Genomic DNA, 20,939 nt, shown 5'->3' on the forward strand with positions numbered 1-20,939 from the left:
CGACCTGCCGGATGAGATCCGTCAATTAACATCTTTGGACAGCTTTAAAAAGGCTGTCAAGACGGATCTCTTCAGGCAGGCCTTCCCAGACTGAAATATCCCTGCCTCAGGATCTCAGGATCTCCCCCCTCCGCAGTAATGTCTCCAAAGCCCCCTTTTCTTTTCTTTAGAACTGAAGTTGCAGTGGTTTGTTGGTTGGTATTATTTTGTTTAATTTATTGTTATTTTAACTAGTTATTGTGGTTTTAAATTAGATATGTTGTTTAATAACTTTTTAAGGGAGGAGGGAAATATATTGTTTTTATGCTGTATGTTATTTTTATGTTGTAAACCTCCACATTCGCTAGGGTTGGGGTGAGGGACCTTCATGAATCTGGAAAAATCACAAACGCTATTATTTTTACCTGAGAGAGCACTTCTCTCTAGGCCCCCCAGTGCAAGTCTATGGCCACCATCTGTCAGAAGTTGATCCTAAAATCATGATGGAGGACCTACAAATGCCTAGAGAAGTATTTTCTCTAGGAACTTTTAGATTCTCCAACACAACTCTATGGTCAACTTCTGGCAGAGTTGTGCTGGAGCACATGGAGATTTCTCAAGAAAACATATTAATCAAAACTCCAAATAATCAAATCTGCAAAAGTCAAAGCTGCAAATGTGGAGGGCCAACTGTAAATCATATTCCCACAACTGAATTCCTTCCTTCTTTCAGTTAGTCTCAAAGATGCTACAAGATCTCTCTACATACTGATCTCAGTGAAGTAGTTGCTTTCCATCTCCCCTCAAGGTGGTTCCCAGAGCACAGCATCTTTGGCAACACTGTCACCACATGTAAGTCGGTGTGAAGATTCACAACATTCCATTGTTGTTGTCGTTATTGTTGTGTGCCTTCAAGTCATTTCCGACATGGAACAATTCAGCTGAGTTATGAGTCATGCTGAGTTAGCTGAATGTTAAAAAAGTAAAGGGAGAAAATGTTACTGCTAGAGAGCATAATAAAAATGCCACCTACAATACAATAAATCATTAAGTTAAGTTATGATGACCATAGGGCAAACCTATCACAGTCCTTTCTTAACACATTTCTTCAGAGGTGGTTTGCCATTGCCTCCCTCTGAGGCTGAGAGACTATGACCTGTTACAGACTGCCAAAATAAAGCTGCTTCGGGTCTCTTTGGAGGTATGCTGTTTAAATGATGCATGGGTCCTAAGAGTCCGGAGGTCTTACCAAAGCCACACTCCATTCCTAAGCACTGGAGTGCAGCTTTGGTGCAGCTTCCGGATTCTTAGGATGCATGCATCATTTAAACGGCATACCTCCAAAGAGACCTGAAGCAGCTTTATTTTGGCAGTCTGTAACAGGCCTATGACTTGTCTAAGGTCACCCAGTGGGTTTACATGGCCGAGCCAGGATTTGAACTCTGGTCTCCAGAGTTGTACTCCAATGCTCAAACCACACTGGCATTCCATAGGACACATGAAAGATATTTGGAAAAATGAAGCATTCTGCTTATGTTCAAGAGTATATTGCCTTTGATCCCTTTTGGAAAAGTAACTGAGCAAAGATTTAAAAGCATGTGTCTTAGAAGAGAAAATGTTTATAACCATTATTTCCAGTCCTTCACACACACTATTAGGGCAACTTTCAATAAACTATTAAAAATGCTATGAAACTGACAATAGATATATGTAAGCTAAAAATACTGAAACATAAAAATAATATCAAAGCAACATGAATAAATAAAACATTTAAATAAAGCTGGCAGCACCTGGAAAAATATAAGTGTTCTGCTTTTTATACAGTGTGCTTCCCTTATGCTATGTGACTATTTTTGTCACTTGTAGTAGAGTTTATTTTGCAAAATCAATAGTCTTAGCAGTGATAAAAAAAATTAGGAGTTATAAGAATCAGGCCATCCTGTATTAACTTTTTGTAACAGCAGAAAATTCATGCTGACATGCAAGTCTGTTTTCCTGATAGTTTATCCCCCAGAAAACTACTTTTGTCAAAAGACTTTATAAAAATGAACAATAAAAAATGACTTCATAGAACATTAAAAGCCCAAAACTTTAAACTTTAAGAAAATTTTAGATATTAAACACAAAGTACTTTTGAAAAGTCAAATACATGGTAAAATAACCTAAACAACATTACTATAGTCCCACCATTATATATAATAATAAAAATACTGAATAGCTAAATGTTAAAGGGGGGGATGTTACTGCAAGAGAGCAAAATGTCACCTACAATACAATCAGCCCATTAAGTTAGATTTTCCCAGTGGAGAAAGCCACAAGTTACACAAAGGCAAACTCACAATAGAATAGTGATGGGTACTCTTCATTTGAAAATATAATATCTTGAAGTTATTTGACTCTGTTGAGATTCTGCTAATTTCAAAAGCAATTGATGTAGGGCCATGAAAAACACAAGCAAGTCTATATTTGGAATATTCTTCATCGTTCTGGTCAATAATGATAACAAGACTTGGCTCGGCCCGTTACAATCTGAATGTGTATTTGCCTGACTAAAACTGTGCTGGAAATATTCACTGTGTGGTGTTTAAAAGGCAAAGTATATTCACAGGCTGATACGATGACTGGTTACTGCAGCTTGGAAAAAAAGGGAAAGGGTTACTGGAGGGGGAAGAGGAACAGAGAAGCCAGCAAAGGTAATATTGATTATACAAAGCCCAACATACATTTACATTAATGTACATCAGTTATGACTTAAATAGTTTCGTGCACAGCCCTGTTAAGTTGAAATATTAGGTTTTAAACCAACAGACAGCCTGATCCTCAGGGTTTGCAGATTTTTCATATGTTCTGCATGCAGAAGGGTTTGTCCAGTCCTAAAGGATAATGGTTACTGCCCTAGGAAAAGGATTATTGCAGCCGTAATCTGGATCATCCCAAATTGACTTCAGTGAAATAAAACTGAGAAGTTCAAGTACATGTGGCTTGACTGCATTACAGTTAGCAGCCATCAGTAATTTGTATCAGGAGTGTGGCACAACACAGAGAACGAACATACTGATACAGGACAGTGTTAAGAAACAGTGCAAAAGTATCTATACAGTTTTGTCATCCCTGTCACTAATGTTCCCATTAGTCTTGGTTAATATGTGCATGACCTTCACTTGATTTCTCATCTCTAGTTATCATTTATCCTATCATGGACAGCAATGTGAAGTTTGTGCGTGTGTGTGCTGTGCCTTCTTCATAGAATCATAGAATCATTGAGTTGGAAGAGACCACAAGGGCCATCCATTCCAACACCATGCCATGCAGGAACTCTCAATCAAAGCATCCCCGACAGATGGCCATCAAGCCTCTGTTTAAAGACCTCTAGGGAAGGAGTATGTTACCCTGTCGAACAGCCCTTACTGTCAGGAAGTTCCTCCTAATGTTCAGGTGGAATCTCTTTTCCTGTAGCTTGCATCCATTGCTCCGTGTCCTGTTCTCTGGAGCAGCAGAAAAAAAGCTTGATCCCTCCTCAATATGACTTCCCTTCAAATATTTAAACAGGAATATCATATCACATCTTAACCTTCTTTTCTCCAGGCTAAACATCCCCAGCTCCCTAAGTCATTCCTCATAGGGCATGGTTTCCAGATCCTTCACCATTTTAGTTGCCCTCCTTTGGATACGCTCCAGTTTCTCAATGTCCTTTTTGAATTGTGGTGCCCAGAATTGGACACAATATTCCAGGTGGGGCCTGACCAAAGCAGAATAGAGTGGCACTATTACTTCCCTTGATCTTGACACTATACTTTTATTGATGCAGCCTAAAATTCTATTGGCCTTTTTAGCTGCCGCATCGTATTGTTCACTCATGTTCAACTTGTGGTCTACTTGGACTCCCAAATCCATTTCACACGTAGTTTCATTCAGCCAGGTGTCCCCCATCCTAAATCTGTGCATTTCATTTTTCCACCCTAAGTACAGTACCTTACATTTCTCTGTGTTGAATTACATTTTGTTAGTTTTGGCCCAGCTTTCTAGTCTATTCACGTCATTTTGAATTTTGATCCTGTCCTCTGGGGTATTAGCTACTTCTCCTAATTTGGTGTCGTCTGCAAATTTGATGAGTGTGCCCCCAATTCTGTCATCCAAGTCACTGATAAAGATGTTGAATAGCACTGGGCCCAGGACAGGACCCTGTGGGATCACTTCTCTCCAGGATGAAAAGGAGCCATTGTTGAGCACTCTCTTCAAGTCATTTCTGGCATATGGTGACCCTAAGGTAAACCTATCATGGTGTTTTTGTTAGCAAGATTTATTCAGAGGAGGTTTGCCTTCCTCTCAGGCTGAGATCATACAACTTGTCCAAGATCACACACAGTAGGTTTCCATGGCCAAGCTGGAAATTGAACCCTGGTCTCCAGTTTGTTGTTGTTGTGTGCATTTAAGCCATTTATAACTGTGAAATGAAAGGCTTTCACAGCCAGCATGGTTGTCTGTGGGTTTTTTCGGGCTGCATGGCCTCATTCCGGAAGAATTTATCCCTGATGTTGATCCTGCAACTGTGACTGACACCCTCTGAAGATGCCAGCCACACTTGCAGGTGAAACGTCAGTATGAAATTCTTCCAGCACGCAGACACACAGCCCAAAAAAACTACAGAAAGCTTTTTTATGACTTATGGTGAACCCTAGGTGAGCCTATCATGGGGTTTTCTTGGCAAGATTTGTTCAGAGGAAGTTTGCCATTGCCTTTCTCTGAGACTGAGAGCATGCAACTTACCTAAGATCACCCAGTGCATTTCATAGCTGAGCTGAGAATTGAACCCAGGTCTCCAGAGTCATAGTCCAACAATCAAACCACTATACCACATTGTTTCTCACTGGGCTCCGGTTTTGGTAAAGAAACTTTTTAAAAACCTTGCCTCTCAGCATAGACAGATTATCTTTCTGTTAATCCTGGACACCTGAAGCCTGTTCTCACAGAGTTAAGGATGTCCAGAGAAAATTGCCAACCAGCCTCGAAGATATTCTCTGGAATGTTTTATCAAAATCCCAAATCCCCAGAATTCCCCAATATTTACCAGTCAAAATCCCCCGGAAAGAAATTAATTCCCCAGATTCCAAGGAATTCCCCAGAAATTGGCAACACTGCCAAAGATGTTTGCAAGGCCCCAAGCATAGTTAAGCACTGTTGCAAATCTTTGGACTTTTTCACATTGTTGTGGTGGTGATGGTGGTGTATCTTCAAGTCATTTCCGATTTATAATGACTCTATAGCAAACATATTGTGGGGTTGTCTTGACATGTTTCTTCAAAGGAGGTTTGCCATTGCCATTCTCTGAGGCTGAGAGATGGTGATTTGCCCAAGGTCACCCAGGTGGTTTCCATGGCTGAGCTGGGATTCGAACCCTGTTCACCAGGGTTATAGTCCAACAGTCAAACCATTACACCACGGTGTATTAACTGCCATGGCAACTTCCTATGGAATCCTGGGATTTGTAGTTTGGTGAGGCATTGAAGTTCTCTAGCTGAGAATTATAAGCACTACTCTCTCTCAACTTCACATCTCTGGATCTCATAGTATGTTGCTATGGCAATTAAAGTGGAACCATAGCACTATATTGTGTAGTGTGAAATGATTGTTTTAAAATATTAATTGGTATTCACACTACTGTCAAACATTCCAGGTTGTCCACCAAATATGTTAAAAACATGCACTCCAATTCTGCAGATACTACTTGGCCAAAAAAATAAATTGCTCCACACACCAATTGTACCACATTCCATAGTTGCACATGCTTACTGTATTTTCAGACTCTATCTTTATTACTAGGATTTTTCTCCAGCTATGCAGAAGTTGTACTTTCAACAAAATTCCCTTTTCTGTGTGGGAAATGTTAGTGAAGACCATAGGAGATAAATGGTCCAGTTTTATACACTAAATACATTAAAACTTTATCAAAACAACTAGGCCAATAGAAGACTAATGAGAGTAGGAGAAAAGAGAGATATGAGAAAGCAGAAATGAACCGGACAATGAGGAAGAACAGGACAAAAGGAAATACAGATCAGTGCAACAATAAAAGAAGCTGAAAAGGTAAGAAATGGAAGAGCAAAGCAAAAAATATCATTGACAATTATACATAACCTTTTAACGCACTAAATATTTGGTACCCTTCGACAGTACTTTCAGAACTTTATTCATCCTTCCTTTCCCCAGTGCAGCCCCTTTCTATGTACTGATGTGCCTTCAAGACATTTATTGACTTATGGTGACCCCATGGATTTCATAGGGCTTTCTTAGACAAGGGAAACTCAGAAGTGGTTTGCTTGGATTTCTTCTGAAATATAGCCTATAGCAGCTTGTATTCCTTGGCAGTCTCCCATCTAAGTACTAACCAGACCTGATCCTGCTTAGCTACCAAGATTAGACAAGATCTGGTACTTAAAGGGCAGTTAAGCCCAATCTTGTTGACGTGCTGAGAGATGAAAGTTCAAAGCTGCACAACACATATTATTATTACATATTATATCAAATTAATATGGAATGAGAGAAGCATGACTCAAGGGAACTAAATATTGTAAAAAGAAAGAAAGAAATGGAACGTATAAATATTGTAGTATTGGAGAGCAAGCTAAAGTGGGCAGGAATAGGGCATTTTGATCAAATAATTGGATAGAGTTTTACTCAGGAAATAAAAATCTAAGAAGAAATGGGGTGGTATTAATAGAGAAGAGAGGTATAGCAAGAGCAGAAAGAGATATAATGCAAAGTCTGATCAAATAATGTCAATAAAATGTCTGGGGAAATCCATCAATATGCAGTAATAGCCATAATCCAGGTTTATGCATCAACTACAGAAGCAGAAGAGGAAGAAATAGAAAGATTCAACCTTGCAGTCCAGAAGGAAATTGATCACACATCAAAACAGAATATGTTGGTAATCACAGTTGATTGGAACACAAAATAATAAATAGAGTAGAAACAAATATTGTAGGCGAATTTGGTCTGGGATCAAGGAATGAAGCAGGAGGGCGACTGATGGAATTTTGTGAGTCCAACAGTTTGTTTATTACAAACACATTCTTCAGTCAACCAAAGAGATGACTGCTTCATTCTACAGAGACAGAATCTACTGTGGTTCTTTTTTTTTTTTAAAAGAACATTTTATTGATGTCTTAAAAACAAACATTAACATGCATTACATACATCACATACAAATACCTACACAAACAGACACAACAAAAAAAAATACATCAGACATCATATACATAAACATATAATCTAACCTAAAGGTAAACAAAAAAGGACATATGATTAAATATTACAGACTTCCAAGTGACTAATCTATAGTTTCCTATGGCCCATTACATACGGGCACCCTAGGACAGACTCAGTCCGTGCTAGGGTTAGAAAGGGGCGTCTCTTCCAGACGCCCCTAACCCTAGCACGGACTGAGACCCGTAACAAATGGTGGCGGTTGTTCCACACGGCTGCTGCCATTTTGACGTAATGGATGCTCTGCGTCCGCACGTCGCGTGGCGGAAGTGACGCCACGATTGCGCGACTAGCACCTCATGGCGTCTCTTCCGGGCTGCAAGAAGGAGCGCGATTTTCGTGCTCCTTCTTTGCTGCATCCGGGAACCGCGCCGTTTGGCTGCTGCAGTTCCCAGATGCAGCAACCAGCGGCGGCAGCAGACTGCCACAATCCGGCGGTCTGTAACGCGCCTATGTTTAGAATTCGTTCTGTCATCTACTAATCAATCTGTCTAATTTTTATGCAAAGGTAGTATCTATATTTCCATACACACACACACACACACACACACACACACACAGACACACAGTGGACCCTTGTTATATGCTGGGGTTTGGTTCCAAGATCCCCCATGTATAACAAAATCTATGTATGCTCAAGTCCCATTAAATATAATGACATAGCAAAATGGTGCCCCTTATAAAAAATGGAAAATCAAGGTTTGATATTTGAAATTTATACTTTTTTGAACGTTTTCAAATCGTGTATGCTTGAATCCGTGTATAAAAAATCCATGTATAAGAAGGGCTGACTGTATATATTGACAGAATCTACTGTGGTTCTAACAAAAATCTATCAGAAAATATGGGAAACAAAACAATAGCCTACAGACTGGAGAAACATAATATTCATTCTAGTCCCCAAGAAAAGAAACACTAGGGATTGCAGTAATCAGATAACAGCATTTATCCACCATGCAAGCAACGTGATGTTTAAAATTTTACAACATAGGCCTTTACCATATAGAGAGTGAGAATTATGAGATGTCCCAGCTAGATTCAGAAATGGAAGAAGGCATGGGAATCATATTGCAAACACATGTTGGATAATGGAATATACTAATGAATTTTTGAAGAAAATCAGCCTTTGCTTTATAGATTCTAGCAAAGCATTTGATTGTATAGGTCATGAAAAGCTATTAATTACTCTTCAAAAATTAGTATGCCACAAAAAATGGTAGTGAACTTAGGTTCTTTTGTTTTCCAATCCCTGTTATTTGTTGAGTGCTGAATAGGGTGGCCATAGGCAAAAGAAGACACATGTTCATAAAATTTGCTTATACTAATATGTATGTCTAGATGAAAAATTAATAATAATTACTATAATTTAAATACAGTCAGCCCTCCATATCCATGGATTCAACCATCTATTGATACCAATGGCCTACTGGAATTTTAGTCCAAAATATTGATCTCAAAAAGCTGTATCACCTTATCCACAGCTCAATGTAAGTACTGAACTTTGGGGCTAAATAGATGGTCCCAAAGGAGCAACTTGCTGCCACCTCTTTGAGCGTCGCATCAGGGCTGCAGAAAGCCACTTCTTTTGCAGCTGGCAAAAAGCTGCCCTTGCTACTGAGGTGGTGGCTTTTCCCTGTTTCATTGGCACAGCATACCATCTGGTCGGGCAGGTGGTGTGATGCCAGCATTGACGTGGAGTTGGGGCAGTCGGCCATCAGTCGTCATGCCCTCACTCCACCCCGATGCTGGTGTTTCTTGCCTGTCTGTATGGCCTGTTTAAAAAGGAACCATCCTCTGGTGAAAGGGAAGAGTGTAATCTGTCCTGAAAACAGTGATGCCTCCTACTATCTCTTCAATCCAGCCTTTAGTATGAATACAAACAATTATTTCTGCTAGAATTTTGTAAGTTCTTTGGCATTGTTTTGCTTTGCTTCATCCTTTAGATCAGCGGTTCTCAACCTGGGTTGCGATCCCTTTGGGGGTCGAATGACCCTTTCACAGGGGTCGCCTAAGACCATAGGAAAACACATATTTCTGATGGTCCTGGGAACCAAGACAAAAATAATTTTATGGTTGGGGGTCACCACAACATGAGAAACCGTATTAAAGGGTTGCAGCATTAGGAAGGTTGAGAACCACTGCTTTAGATCCTTTGTTTCATGCTCCTAGGTTTTCCTCTTGACTTATCCATGATCCTTAATTTTGGTTCTAAAACCTGCTCTTGACTAGGTCAATTTATGGTTGACTATAGATGGAACATTTGGCCTGAGGCCTGGTTATGGAGAAAGCTGTAGTCACTTTGTTGGACAACCAGTGCCAGGAACTGGACAGGGAAAGTGTGTCCTCCTTGGCTCTTTTGGCCTTCCCAAGAACTGTTGATATTATTCACCATAGTATCCTTCTGGACCCTTGCTGGGATGAGCCTTGGAGGCACTGTGTTACAGTGGCTCTCTTCCTTTCTACAGGGGTGAGGCAAATAAGTGGTGATAGAAGTTTTCTCTTTGGCTCCTTAGCCATTGGCCTGTGGAGCCTCTCAGGTTTCTGCCCTCTCCCCTATACTATTTAACATGTACATAATACTGTCCTCAACAGATCACCATCTAGCCTGTGTTTAACAATCTCCAAAGAAGGAGACTCCATCACCCTCCAAGGGAGTGTGTTCCACTGTTGAACAGCTCTTAGTTCTTCCTAATGTTGAGCTGGAATCCCTTTTCCTGTAGTTTCTATCCATTGTTCTGTGTCCTAGTCTCTGGAGCAACAGAAAACACACTTGCTCCATCCTCAATATGAGGATTTTTTAAACAGGGCTATCAAAACATCTCTTAGCTTTCTCTTCCCCAGGCTAATCATATTCAGCTGCTCACAGGGCATGGATTCCGGACCTTTCACCATTTTGGTTACCCTCCTCTGGACACATAATTTTGTGCCATACCTTTGGTGTTGCTGGGAAGAAGAGATTTTTTATGTTCCTTGGAGTTGGGTAATGAACAAATGTGAAGGAGAGGAAATATGCATCAGGGCCTGTCAAGGTCAGTTCCATGGAAATGCCTGGAGGGGAAGCAGGGCAGTCCAGGGAAAGGAATGTTTTGGTTTGGAAACAAATGGGACTTGATGTGAAGTCGAAGACTTTTATGGCCGGCATCCATAGTTTTTTGTGGGTTTTTCGGGCTATGTGACCATGTTCTAGAAGATTTTCTTCCTGACGTTTCGCCAGCATCTGTGATTGGCATGGGACTTGACTTCACAAAAGAGTTAGAATTGCTTTGTGCTTTAATATACTGAGTAAACAGAAACTGTGTTAGTCCTAACAACATTGCCATGGTTAAGTTTTCTGAATAAAGCATTTTGTTTTCGCACTGATGCTTGAATTTCTGAACTAAGGTCAGCCAGTAATGACAACTGAGTAGGGCCTTCTGATCTCTGAAATGAAGAAGTCAATACAAAAGTACTTATGGCCATAACATTGTTAGGTCAGGGGTATAATTAGCACTTTGCTTTTGGACAGCTGAGGGGTAAACCGTGAAGGAAATCTAAAGAAATAACAGGATCTGTATCCAAACCTCCAAGTTCTATATGCAGGGATGTGTCATTTGGACGCATTTGATTTAACACTGGCACAAAGGGACTACTTTGACAAGCAGAAACTTTGATATTATCTCTGTATCTGGATATGAGTTTTAAAAAAATCCTCCTGAACCCTGCAAGTATTCCTATAGAGAAGCAATTTGGAATCCTCCACGCATCTCTCAGTTTGAATTACAGGTACAGTAAGGGCTGCATCCTGCTGTAATTTAAACATTCCCTGGGTACATTGCTGCTTTTTTTTTTAATACATTTCATCAATACTTTTTTTAACCATAACACAACCTCAACTTAAACTAGCTCAATGTCTTCAATCAAAATTTTCATCCAATTGCATTTTTTTTTAAAAAATGTAAAACTTTGTTATGTTTCATTGCTCCCCCTCCCTCTCCCATTTCTTTTGAACATTGCCTCTCAGAAAGCTCTGTGTGAATTTTTTAGAAGATGGACTTTAAAAAGTGGTGAAGATAGATGCATATATTGAACTCAAAGGGACTTTATTTAAAAGACATTTGCCAGATCTCAGGCCTCTGGTTGGTAATGCCCATTCAAGGATACAGAATCCATCAGCCACATTATTATTTTTACATCTGAACTCTCTCTCTCTCTCTCTCTCTCTCTCTCTATATATATATATATATATATATATGTAGCAGATAGACTTGAAACTTACAGGGTCATTTGCCCAGCATGTAATGGAATGTCCTGAGTTACAGATTCTAATTAGCTCCACCATCTTCAATAGGCCTGTGCCACCAACGCTGTCTTACCGATTTCCACTTGGCTTTATCTGTTTCTTCTTTGTTGAAGCTGCAACCTGATCTTATCAATCCTTTGATAAGAAATATTTCAATTACCCCGGGGAGAAGCTTTCAGCTATATGAGGCATTGAAGTCTTCTCCATTTGTTCTTCTGTTGAAGAGCACTTCAAAAGGAGAGTTTGGGAGGAAGTAATCTGATAAAATTAGGATAAAGTCTTGTGGACTTTCACTGCTGATTTATCCCTCCTTGTAACCTAAACTGAAGAATCTGCCAAATCAGTAAGAGTGATACATTTCTTTAACTCTTAAAAACACAGAAAGACAGAGAGAGATGCCTTAATGCTTGGGGGGCAAACTATATGTTGCATGCCAGTGTTTTGGGGGATCCACATTTTTGAGCAATGAATTCTTTATCGTGTACCATTTCTGTTTCAAAATCTCACCCATACCCCAAAAGTATGCCATCAACACCACAGGATCTAGATGATTAGGGTTTGGTGGTGCAGAGGAAGAGTAGGGAAAATGTTGAGAACCACTGCATGCATACACATGTTGCTGAGGCCAATTTTTGCCTAAAGTAGAACTGGAGGGAGGCAGGTCACACCATTTGTCCCTCTGCCCCACTACTGTGTAGCCAAGGGATGGGGAATGTCTGGTCTTCTGCATGACGTTAAACTGCACTCTCCATCATTCCTCACTATGTTGGCTAGGAGTGATGGGTGTTACAGTCCATCAACATCTGGAATGTTCTTGTGTTCCCCACTGTTCTTCTATGCTGACTGACAGTTTCTGTCCAAGAGTTTAGATGAAAGATCCTCCGTATCACTTGCTTTCTCACCTTTTTAAAATCAGTGTCAGGAACTCACTGAACCTGTGAGCTTACACATGTAGAATATATGATCTGCTGCTAAACCTATAACATTATAGGTCATCTCCTTTTCTCTGGTCATATGTAATGTCTTGCAGTGGGTTTTTGTTGTTAGGTGCATCTACACTGCAGAAATATTGCAGTTTGACACCACTTTAACTGCTATGGCTCCATCTTACAGACTGATTTGTAGTATTGTGAGGCACCAACAACTCTTTGGCAGAGAAGGTTAAAGATCATGTTAAACAACAAATCCCAGAGAAGGTTAAAGGCCATTTTAAATGACAAATCCCAGGATTCCATAGAACAGAGTTACAGCACTTAAAGTGTTGTCAAACTGTATTATTTCTACAGCATGATGCATACACTGTTTGCACACACTGTATGCCTTCAAGTCATTTCTGACTTACAGCAACCCTAAAATGAACCTATCACAGGTTTTCTTTAACAAGATTTGTTCAGAGGGAGGTTGGCTTTGCCTTCCTCAGAGGATGAGAGAGTGTGACTTGCCCACAGTCAACCAATGGGTTTCCATAGCCGAGCAGGGATTCAAACTCTGATCTCCAGAGCTGCAGTCCAGCTTTCAAACCACTACATCACGCTATCTCTCTGCGGTGGATTTATTTCCCCACATTTTGCATGTAATTACATATCAATAGAGTAAGCTGAAAGCTGCATGGTGAGAGCTTGATTTATCCCACCACTGTCTTATGTCACCACACCTTCTCCCTCAATTTTGTAAGGATGAGGTAAACATGTGCTGGAAAAATGTTCTTGGCCTCAGTTTCCAAACTCAATTGAAAGCATGATAATAATCCTGGCCTGATATATGGAGTGGCTGATTGTTTATTTAATTACTTTTGATAATCTATACAGAGCGTTTCATATCTAACTATTCCTAACCAGTTCATATCTAACTATTCCTAACCAGTTGGTACCTATGGTGACAACTGTCATGAAGGAATCTGTTGCAAAATTACTACCATCTATTTAGCACTGGGAGAGAGGTAAGTTCCCTTTTTCAAGATGATAGATATTATCCACCCTTACACATACCTGCACTCTTTGCATTGCTGGCTCCTATGATTACTTCAAGGGAATGAACACACACCCCAGAATGTTGTTGTTTCTCTAGAATCTGTGACTTACACATATGTGTCTTGTGCATGGGCACAGCCTTGCACAGAACTTTGTGAGTAGGTTTTTGGCAGGAACCCCACCCCAGTCACCAGCTCATATGCCTGGGTGTGCTAAGCTGCTGCCTTCAGTTCATTTTTGTCCACCATGCTCTTAGCACTGCAGGGAGCATTTTCTTTTCCAGAACTGTGGTCACTTGCTGAATTACATCTCCCCACCCCCTGCGCTTCTATTCTTTGTCTTCTTAGTTCTTCGCATCTCCTTTTTGTCTTTGACAGTATTTTGAATTCCACACCCCTTGATCTCCATTTTGGAAATGGTCTCTAAAGAACTTTTCAAATTGTTCACCTCATGTGGAGGAAATATTGCAGCTTCCAACAACTGTGTTAAGTGTTTGCTTTGCCTCAGAAGAAGGACACAAGGTCTTTGCAATATAATTTTGCATCTTAAAAACTGCTGATCAGATGGCTAAGGGCCCAAACAGACAAGCCAAAATAAAGTTGCTTCGGGCCACTTTGGAAGTGTGCTGTTTAAATGGCGTATGTGTCCTAAGAGGCCAGAAGCCATGCCAAAGCCATGCTCCAGTGGAGTGCAGCTTTGACGCAGCTTCTGGCTTCTTAAGATGCATGTATCATTTAAACAGTATGCAATACCTTCAAAGTGACCCGAAACAGCTTTATTTTGCCATGTCTGTTTGGGCCCTATGAACCAGCAGCTTCCACTGATTTAGTATCTATCAATCAATCACTCTTTATTGTTTTTGACCAATGGCCATTGCAAAAATCAAAGTAATAATACTATACGCATAAAATTTCTGTAAAAACAATATACAACAAATTGTATTAAATAGCAAAAGTTTAACATTATCAACTGTGGATAACTTAGATAACATGAATATGTTAAAATTCACAGTTGGACCCTTTTAGATCAAATTATCCCCATTATAGAAAACAGCAATCTCTACTATGTATTTCGCCCTAGTCTTTTTAGCAGAAAGGGCAAACAACGCTACGTGCCAGGTCACATATTTACCTGTGTCCATAAGGAGGTAAAGTACTTTTTTTTTGAGAGTTCGAAAAGATTTTATTATTGATTAAAGGTAAAATAAAACGCTCCCTAGGATCTTTATACAAAGGGCAACAGGTTAAATAATGTACCAAATCCTCTGAGTAGGGGCAGCCAGCAATACACCTCTGTTCATTTTTCGGGACTTTTTTAAGCCTCCCATCTCTTTCAGCTGAATCAAACATGTTAAGCCTCAGTTCTGTGAAGGCTCAACGCAACTGGGCAAAAGTGAGATTTAGTATCTTTCTGCAAAAACCCATCCTTGTTTAGAGAATTAGATTTAATCATAGAATCATAGAGTTGGAAGAGACCACAAGGACCATCCAGTCCAACCCTCTGTCATGCAGGAACTCACAATCAAAGCACCCCCAACAGATGGCCATCCAGCCTCTGTTTAAAAAGCTCCAAAGAAGGAAAGTCCACCATAGAAAAAGTCAGCTCCAGCGTTGAAAGCATCTAACCCAGAGATACCAATGGTATGGTACCATCAACCTTCTGTGGACCCATTTTGGTTTTTAGTACCACTGAAAAAGGCAATGCCACATAATCACTAGTTGGGACAACCATATAGCCATAAGAGCCAGAAACATAAAGACCAACAGATTGCTTCCTCACCCTTAACTCAGATCAGGTCTCTAATATGCTGTGCGATGACAATAAAGCAACACCAAAATGACTGCCTTTTGATGCAAAACAAAATTGGGATTTCTGATTTGGCCACAGTAACACATGCCTTAGTTACATCCTGTTTCCATTACTGTATCACATTCTATGTGAGGCTGCTTTTGAAGAGAGTTCAGAAATTTCACATGGAGATGTATGTTGATCATTTCTAGTCTGTTGGCCACTGTTTTGTTTTCCATATTTGTTGACATATATTAGTTTGGCAAGAGTCGCTTCTGTCTGTGTAGCTACCTGTGTAGCTCATTCTGTAGGGATGGATAAAAAATGTTCATCTTAGAATGCCTGGGGAAATGTTCGTTTATTAGGATGGAGTGATCTCTTATACAATCTAGCCTGGGAAAGTTTTTTTCTAGAATGAGAGAGAAGGAGGAGTGAATTCACTTGTGGTCCCAACCAAAAAACCAGTCTTTTGGGGCAGTGTCTAGTTCAATATGGGAACCCTGGTGAACAGCAGCTGTGAAGAAGGATTGCTTGGATGAACTAAGTGATGGGAGCTAACCTTGCCTTTCACTTGGTTTTTATTGCTTTATCCTGTTTATGTAACCAACAAAATATTGTTTTGTGCACTTGTGACTTTGTTCCATTTTGACATAACCTCAAGCCTTAGTTGGACTGAGAACTGAGTGGATCAGGACCATAGAACCATTACATTTGTGCTCTTCAACAACAGATTTATAGATACGTACTGCCTCTGAATGAAGCTGACATATAACCATCCTAACTAGTAGGTCCATTTGTGGACCCATCCTCCATGAATTTATTCAGTCCTTTTTAAAAACAATCCATGTTGCTGCCATCTGTACATTCTGTTGTGGTGAATTCTATACCTTGAGTATGCACCATGTTGAATCATGTTGTTATAATCTCAACTAGATAATTTTTTTATTGCTCGTGCATTCTTCCTTCTGCTTTAGTAGATCTCCTCCTTTAAATAAATGACTGTGTGTGTGACTGCCACTTTGAAAAGGTTTCACAGCAGTGCCTTGGGATGGAATCCTTCTTTATGCCTCTATCTTGCAAATTAATTTGTTGCAGCATTTGACATCCTAAATGTCTCTTGAAAAAGCAGGGACATACAACTCAACAATCTACTCATGATGAGAGTTAAACATGTAAAGAAGATAATCTTTCAGTGGTCTGAAAATCCTGTCATTCTTGCTTTACTGTTGTTAAGCTTTCTATAATGCCCTGAGTGCTTCCCCCTCTCTCTTGTCTAGCACTTCACAAAGTTTCAGTTACTGGGATGGAAAAGTTAAGAAGAGGATCCACATAGCAGAGAAGCGGTGTATTAAGAGCAGAGCTCCTTAGTGCAGAATAGGCAGATCAAATAAAGGTACGTTCAGATCTCTGCTTGGTTGTGGAATTTACCATGTACAGTACCATTGCCTACCACTAACTCTCTGCAAACCTACCATACAAGTACAAGAAGGCCCCTTTCTTCTTGCACTCTGCTATTCATAATCTTTCATTTTCCTTTCTCTTCTATGTACTCTTTTGGCTCATTTCACGCCATTTCAATACATACACAAACCTTTGTTTCTTGCATGTCGTGGTTTGCACACCTTGCATTCCCTTCCCCCATACTCCTTCCTTCACCTCACCCCTGCATGGTTTATTTTTCCTTCCATCATAGGTGAAAGGCAGGGACAGACTTGTTTATCACTGAACAATACCACAGAAAAGTGCCTCCACTTTTTGCCCCATGTTTTGGCTCCTTCAAGGGCCGCTAGACATTTACTTTAAAAAAGAAAACAAAAAAAGGAGGAATCTGTGCCAGAAGATGGTCAATAATCATCAAGTGGCATGCCCAGAATCTGGGTAAAATCCAGCCAGACTGGGATTACGGCATCTCTGTGCCACATTCATGTTGGATCCATGCCCTTTTTGGCTATAAAAGCTTCCCAAATAGGTAAGAGAGTTGTGAATGCTTTGCTACAGCAAGGCAGGGTTCTGGCCATACTGAAAGAACACACATACATACAAATCCCATCATACTTAAGAATTACTGGCCACTTTCTAATAAATCATTTTGTGGAAAGGTTATGGAATATGTGTAGCTTTCCATCTGGTTTCTGAATTAAATAAATTAATTAGATTTATTTCAATCTTCAGGCCTGGTTATAAGAGGGAGACAGCTTTTGATCACCTGGTGGATGACCTATTCTGGGAATTTTGGAGTTCTCTTAGTTCTGCTTGACCACCTCCCTTGTTTTACACTGCCTCTCCTTGGAGAGGTGCACTGAGGCAGAAATTGGTGTTGGGGGATGTCTTCTTGATACTTTGGTCAGATACTCTTGGACTTACTTTTGTCTCACATGCTGTTTCAAACATACACAAAACTGCTAGGAGAAGTTATTCAGAGTTTATGGTTTCAGTGTCACTAGTATGTCGATGACACTCAACTAGATCTCTTCTTTCCATCTAATTCAAAGGAAGCTGTTTACATGCTAAACCAGGGTCTTTCATCAGTAATGCACTGGATGAGGGCAAAGAAATTTTAATAATCCAGATAAGACAGATCAAGGTATAAGGGTTATTCCACCATAAAATCTCAGGTTTCTACCTTGGGCATTCTCCAGGATTGAGCCATGAGCCTGAAGGACAAGGTTTCTGTATCAGTCTGGGTTGCATTTGTATAGTTAAAGCTAGTGCAGCAGCTGTACCTATTCCTGGAAATGTTAGATCTGACCATGGTAAAACATACCTTGATTACATTATGTTTGGATTACTGTAACACTGTAATAATGAAAATAAATTTTATTATTATTAACACGGTATTGCGTTTGGAAATTCAGTGGGTCCAAAAGCTGTGTCTAGATTATGAAGCTGGTTACAGGAAACACACAGCCCTGCTGTTGTAACAGTTCCAGTGGCTACCAGTTTTCCTCTGAGCAGAATTCAAAGTGCTGGTTATCAACGTGAGCTTTATGTTTTAATTATTTTTTTAAATGTTATAAAATTTATTTTAATAACATTGTGTGTGTGGTTTTTAAAAAAACCTTTGTACCATACAGTATTTTAGGGCTTATCTATATTGGCCAGAATGGGCTGCTCCCAGTGTATTCGGGACTAGAGTTGCCCTGGATTCCCCCCATTACCTCTGCAGTCGGTAGCATCACCAGAAATGAAGCACCTGGCATTGACCACATGGCTGGGTGCCTCATTGTGAACTTGGAAGGAGGAACTTATGCCAGTAGTGGCAATTGCAGGTGATGCAGCCAGATGCACATATAAACAACCTCCTGGCATTGCTATGGAGTAAGGTAAATTATTTTAAACCAGTTTAAGGGAGGAAAAGGGTGGATTTGGTGCAGAGCCAGCCTTCTGTCATGAAGACAGTCCACACTTTGGTCCTGCATTGTGTAAACGGGTTGCCGTGAGAAGAGGGAAATTCTGCTTCATTTTAACCATATAGACATGTCCTTAACATGTTTCATTTTAACGCAGTGTATTTTATAAGCAGCTGTGAGTCTCATGTTATGAAAAAGGCAAGATATAAGTTTAATCAATGAATACATCACTGAAATCCTATACTATATCTGTAATATTTTTTTAGCAATGAACCAGCAGAGCTGTTTGAAGGCAAACATCCCCCTGGCTCCCTTCTCTTGTCTTTCTACTGATAAAACTGTTTCTGTGTTATTACACTTTAGCTCTTCTCTAATTGCTATAGAATTTCTATAGGATTTTATAGTGTGTTTTACTTGTTTTAGTGTTATTTTGTGTTATTTTGAAATGGCCTAAGGGCTAATCAATAAACATTTCTACTGATAAAACACCTTCTTATTTGGGTAGCCCTTTGGTTTATCATTGTGTGTGGCAGAAGGATATATATGTATATATATGTGTGTGTATGTATGTGTGTGTATATATATATATATATATATATATATATATATAGAGGCTGTGTGCGCTCTCTCTCTCCCCCCCTCTCTCTATACACACACACACACACACACACTGTTTTAATTTTGTGTTTTTAGCATATTTATTTGTTTATTTATTTTAATTTTAAAATATATATTCTTAACTGTACCATGTTTTATTTGGTTGTAGAAGTTCTAACTAATAAGAAATTCTAACAAATGTTCTTGTTAAGCTCCACTTGCAACCAAATAGATAACATAGAGGCTTAAATCAGTCAAAATCTGTTTTTCTTTTACATTTCAATTTTATTTGAAATAATGGGACTACCGCAAGAAAGGGAAGTCAACTTCCAATCTTGAACATTTTTCAGTCTTTTATTTATGCTAGACACATACACACACACACATTGCCCTGTACAGATAACACATCAAGGAAGGTGACCAGTGGACTGAGGTGATGCCCACCAGCTTTCTCCAACCTTCCATGTCCAATCTTCTGTAGACAGCCTACAAGCAGAGTACACGTCATGCCAACAGCTAAAAAGGCATTGCATATGGCTACGAAATTACAAGCAAAAGAGAACTTCAAATGGTGGCCTTTTTCAGACATACCTACTAGGTCCCCCATGATATTCTTGCAAACAAGTTGGTAAAATGTGGGCTAGACAATGTGACTGTTAAGTGGATTTGTTATTGGTTGACCGGCCAAACCCAAAGAGTGCTCAACAATGGTTCCTCTTCATCTTGGAGAAAAGTGACCAGTGGGGTGCCACGGGGTTCTGTCCTGGGCCCAGAGCTATTCAATATCTTTATTAACGACATGGATGACAGAATTGGGAGCATACTTATCAAATTTGCAGATCACACCAAATTAGGAGGAATAGCTAATATTCCAGAGGACAGGGTCAAAATTCAAGATGACCTGAATAGACTAGAAAGCTGGGCCAAAGCTAACAAAATGGATTTCAACACAGAGAAATATAAGGTACTGCACTTGGGGTGGAAAAATGAAATGCATAGATATCGGATGGAGGACACCTGGCTTAATAAGACTATGTGTGAAAGGAATCTAGGAATCCTAGTAGACCACAAGTTGAACATGATGCAGCATATTAAAAGGCCAATGTGATCTTAGGCTGCATCAATAGAAGTACAGTCAGCCCGCATTGTACGCAGACTTCCCTTAAATGGCTTTCAGCTTCAACTGAAGCTGTGCTACAATTAAATGAATGGTGTGTGTGCCCGTGGTGTGCATAGCGCGCCACACCATAAGCATACACACCATTGTTTTTAATGGGGCACAGGCATACATGCTTTTCCCCTTACGTGGCGGAGCATCTGGAATGGGTCCCCCGCATAAGGTAAGGGCTGACTGTATAGAGTCTTGATCAAGGGAAGTAATAGTGCAGCTCTATTCTGCTTTGCTCAAGCCTCACTTGTAATACTATGTCCAGTTCTGGGCACCACAATTCAAAAATGATGTTGACAAGTAGGAGTGTGTCCAGGGGAGGGCCACCAAAATTGGAATTGGTCTGGAAACCATGCCTTATGAGGAAAGACTTAGGGAGCTACATATGTTTAGCCTGGAGAAGAGTCAAGAAATGATATGATAGCCCTATTTAAATATTTGAAGGGGTGTCACACTGAGGATGGAGCAAGCTTGTTTTCTGCTGCTCCAGAGATTAGAACACAGAACAATGGATGCAAGCTACAGGAAAAGAGATTCCAGCT

General features: G+C 40.0%; 1 long non-coding RNA gene across 1 annotated transcript; it reads left to right on the forward strand.

Moving 5' to 3' along the window:
• Nucleotides 1-2,595: 2,595 nt before the first annotated feature.
• LOC149317980 (uncharacterized) lies at nucleotides 2,596-17,860 on the forward strand. The gene is made up of 3 exons (XR_016279768.1): nucleotides 2,596-2,672; nucleotides 16,560-16,675; nucleotides 17,455-17,860. It is a non-coding gene; the product is annotated as an uncharacterized LOC149317980 (long non-coding RNA).
• The last annotated feature ends 3,079 nt before the right edge of the window (nucleotides 17,861-20,939 follow it).

The sequence above is a fragment of the Sceloporus occidentalis genome, unplaced genomic scaffold (assembly GCF_023333645.1).
Source record: "Sceloporus occidentalis isolate IW3139 unplaced genomic scaffold, rSceOcc1.0.p SCAF_2, whole genome shotgun sequence".
Taxonomy (NCBI): Eukaryota; Metazoa; Chordata; class Lepidosauria; order Squamata; family Phrynosomatidae; genus Sceloporus; species Sceloporus occidentalis.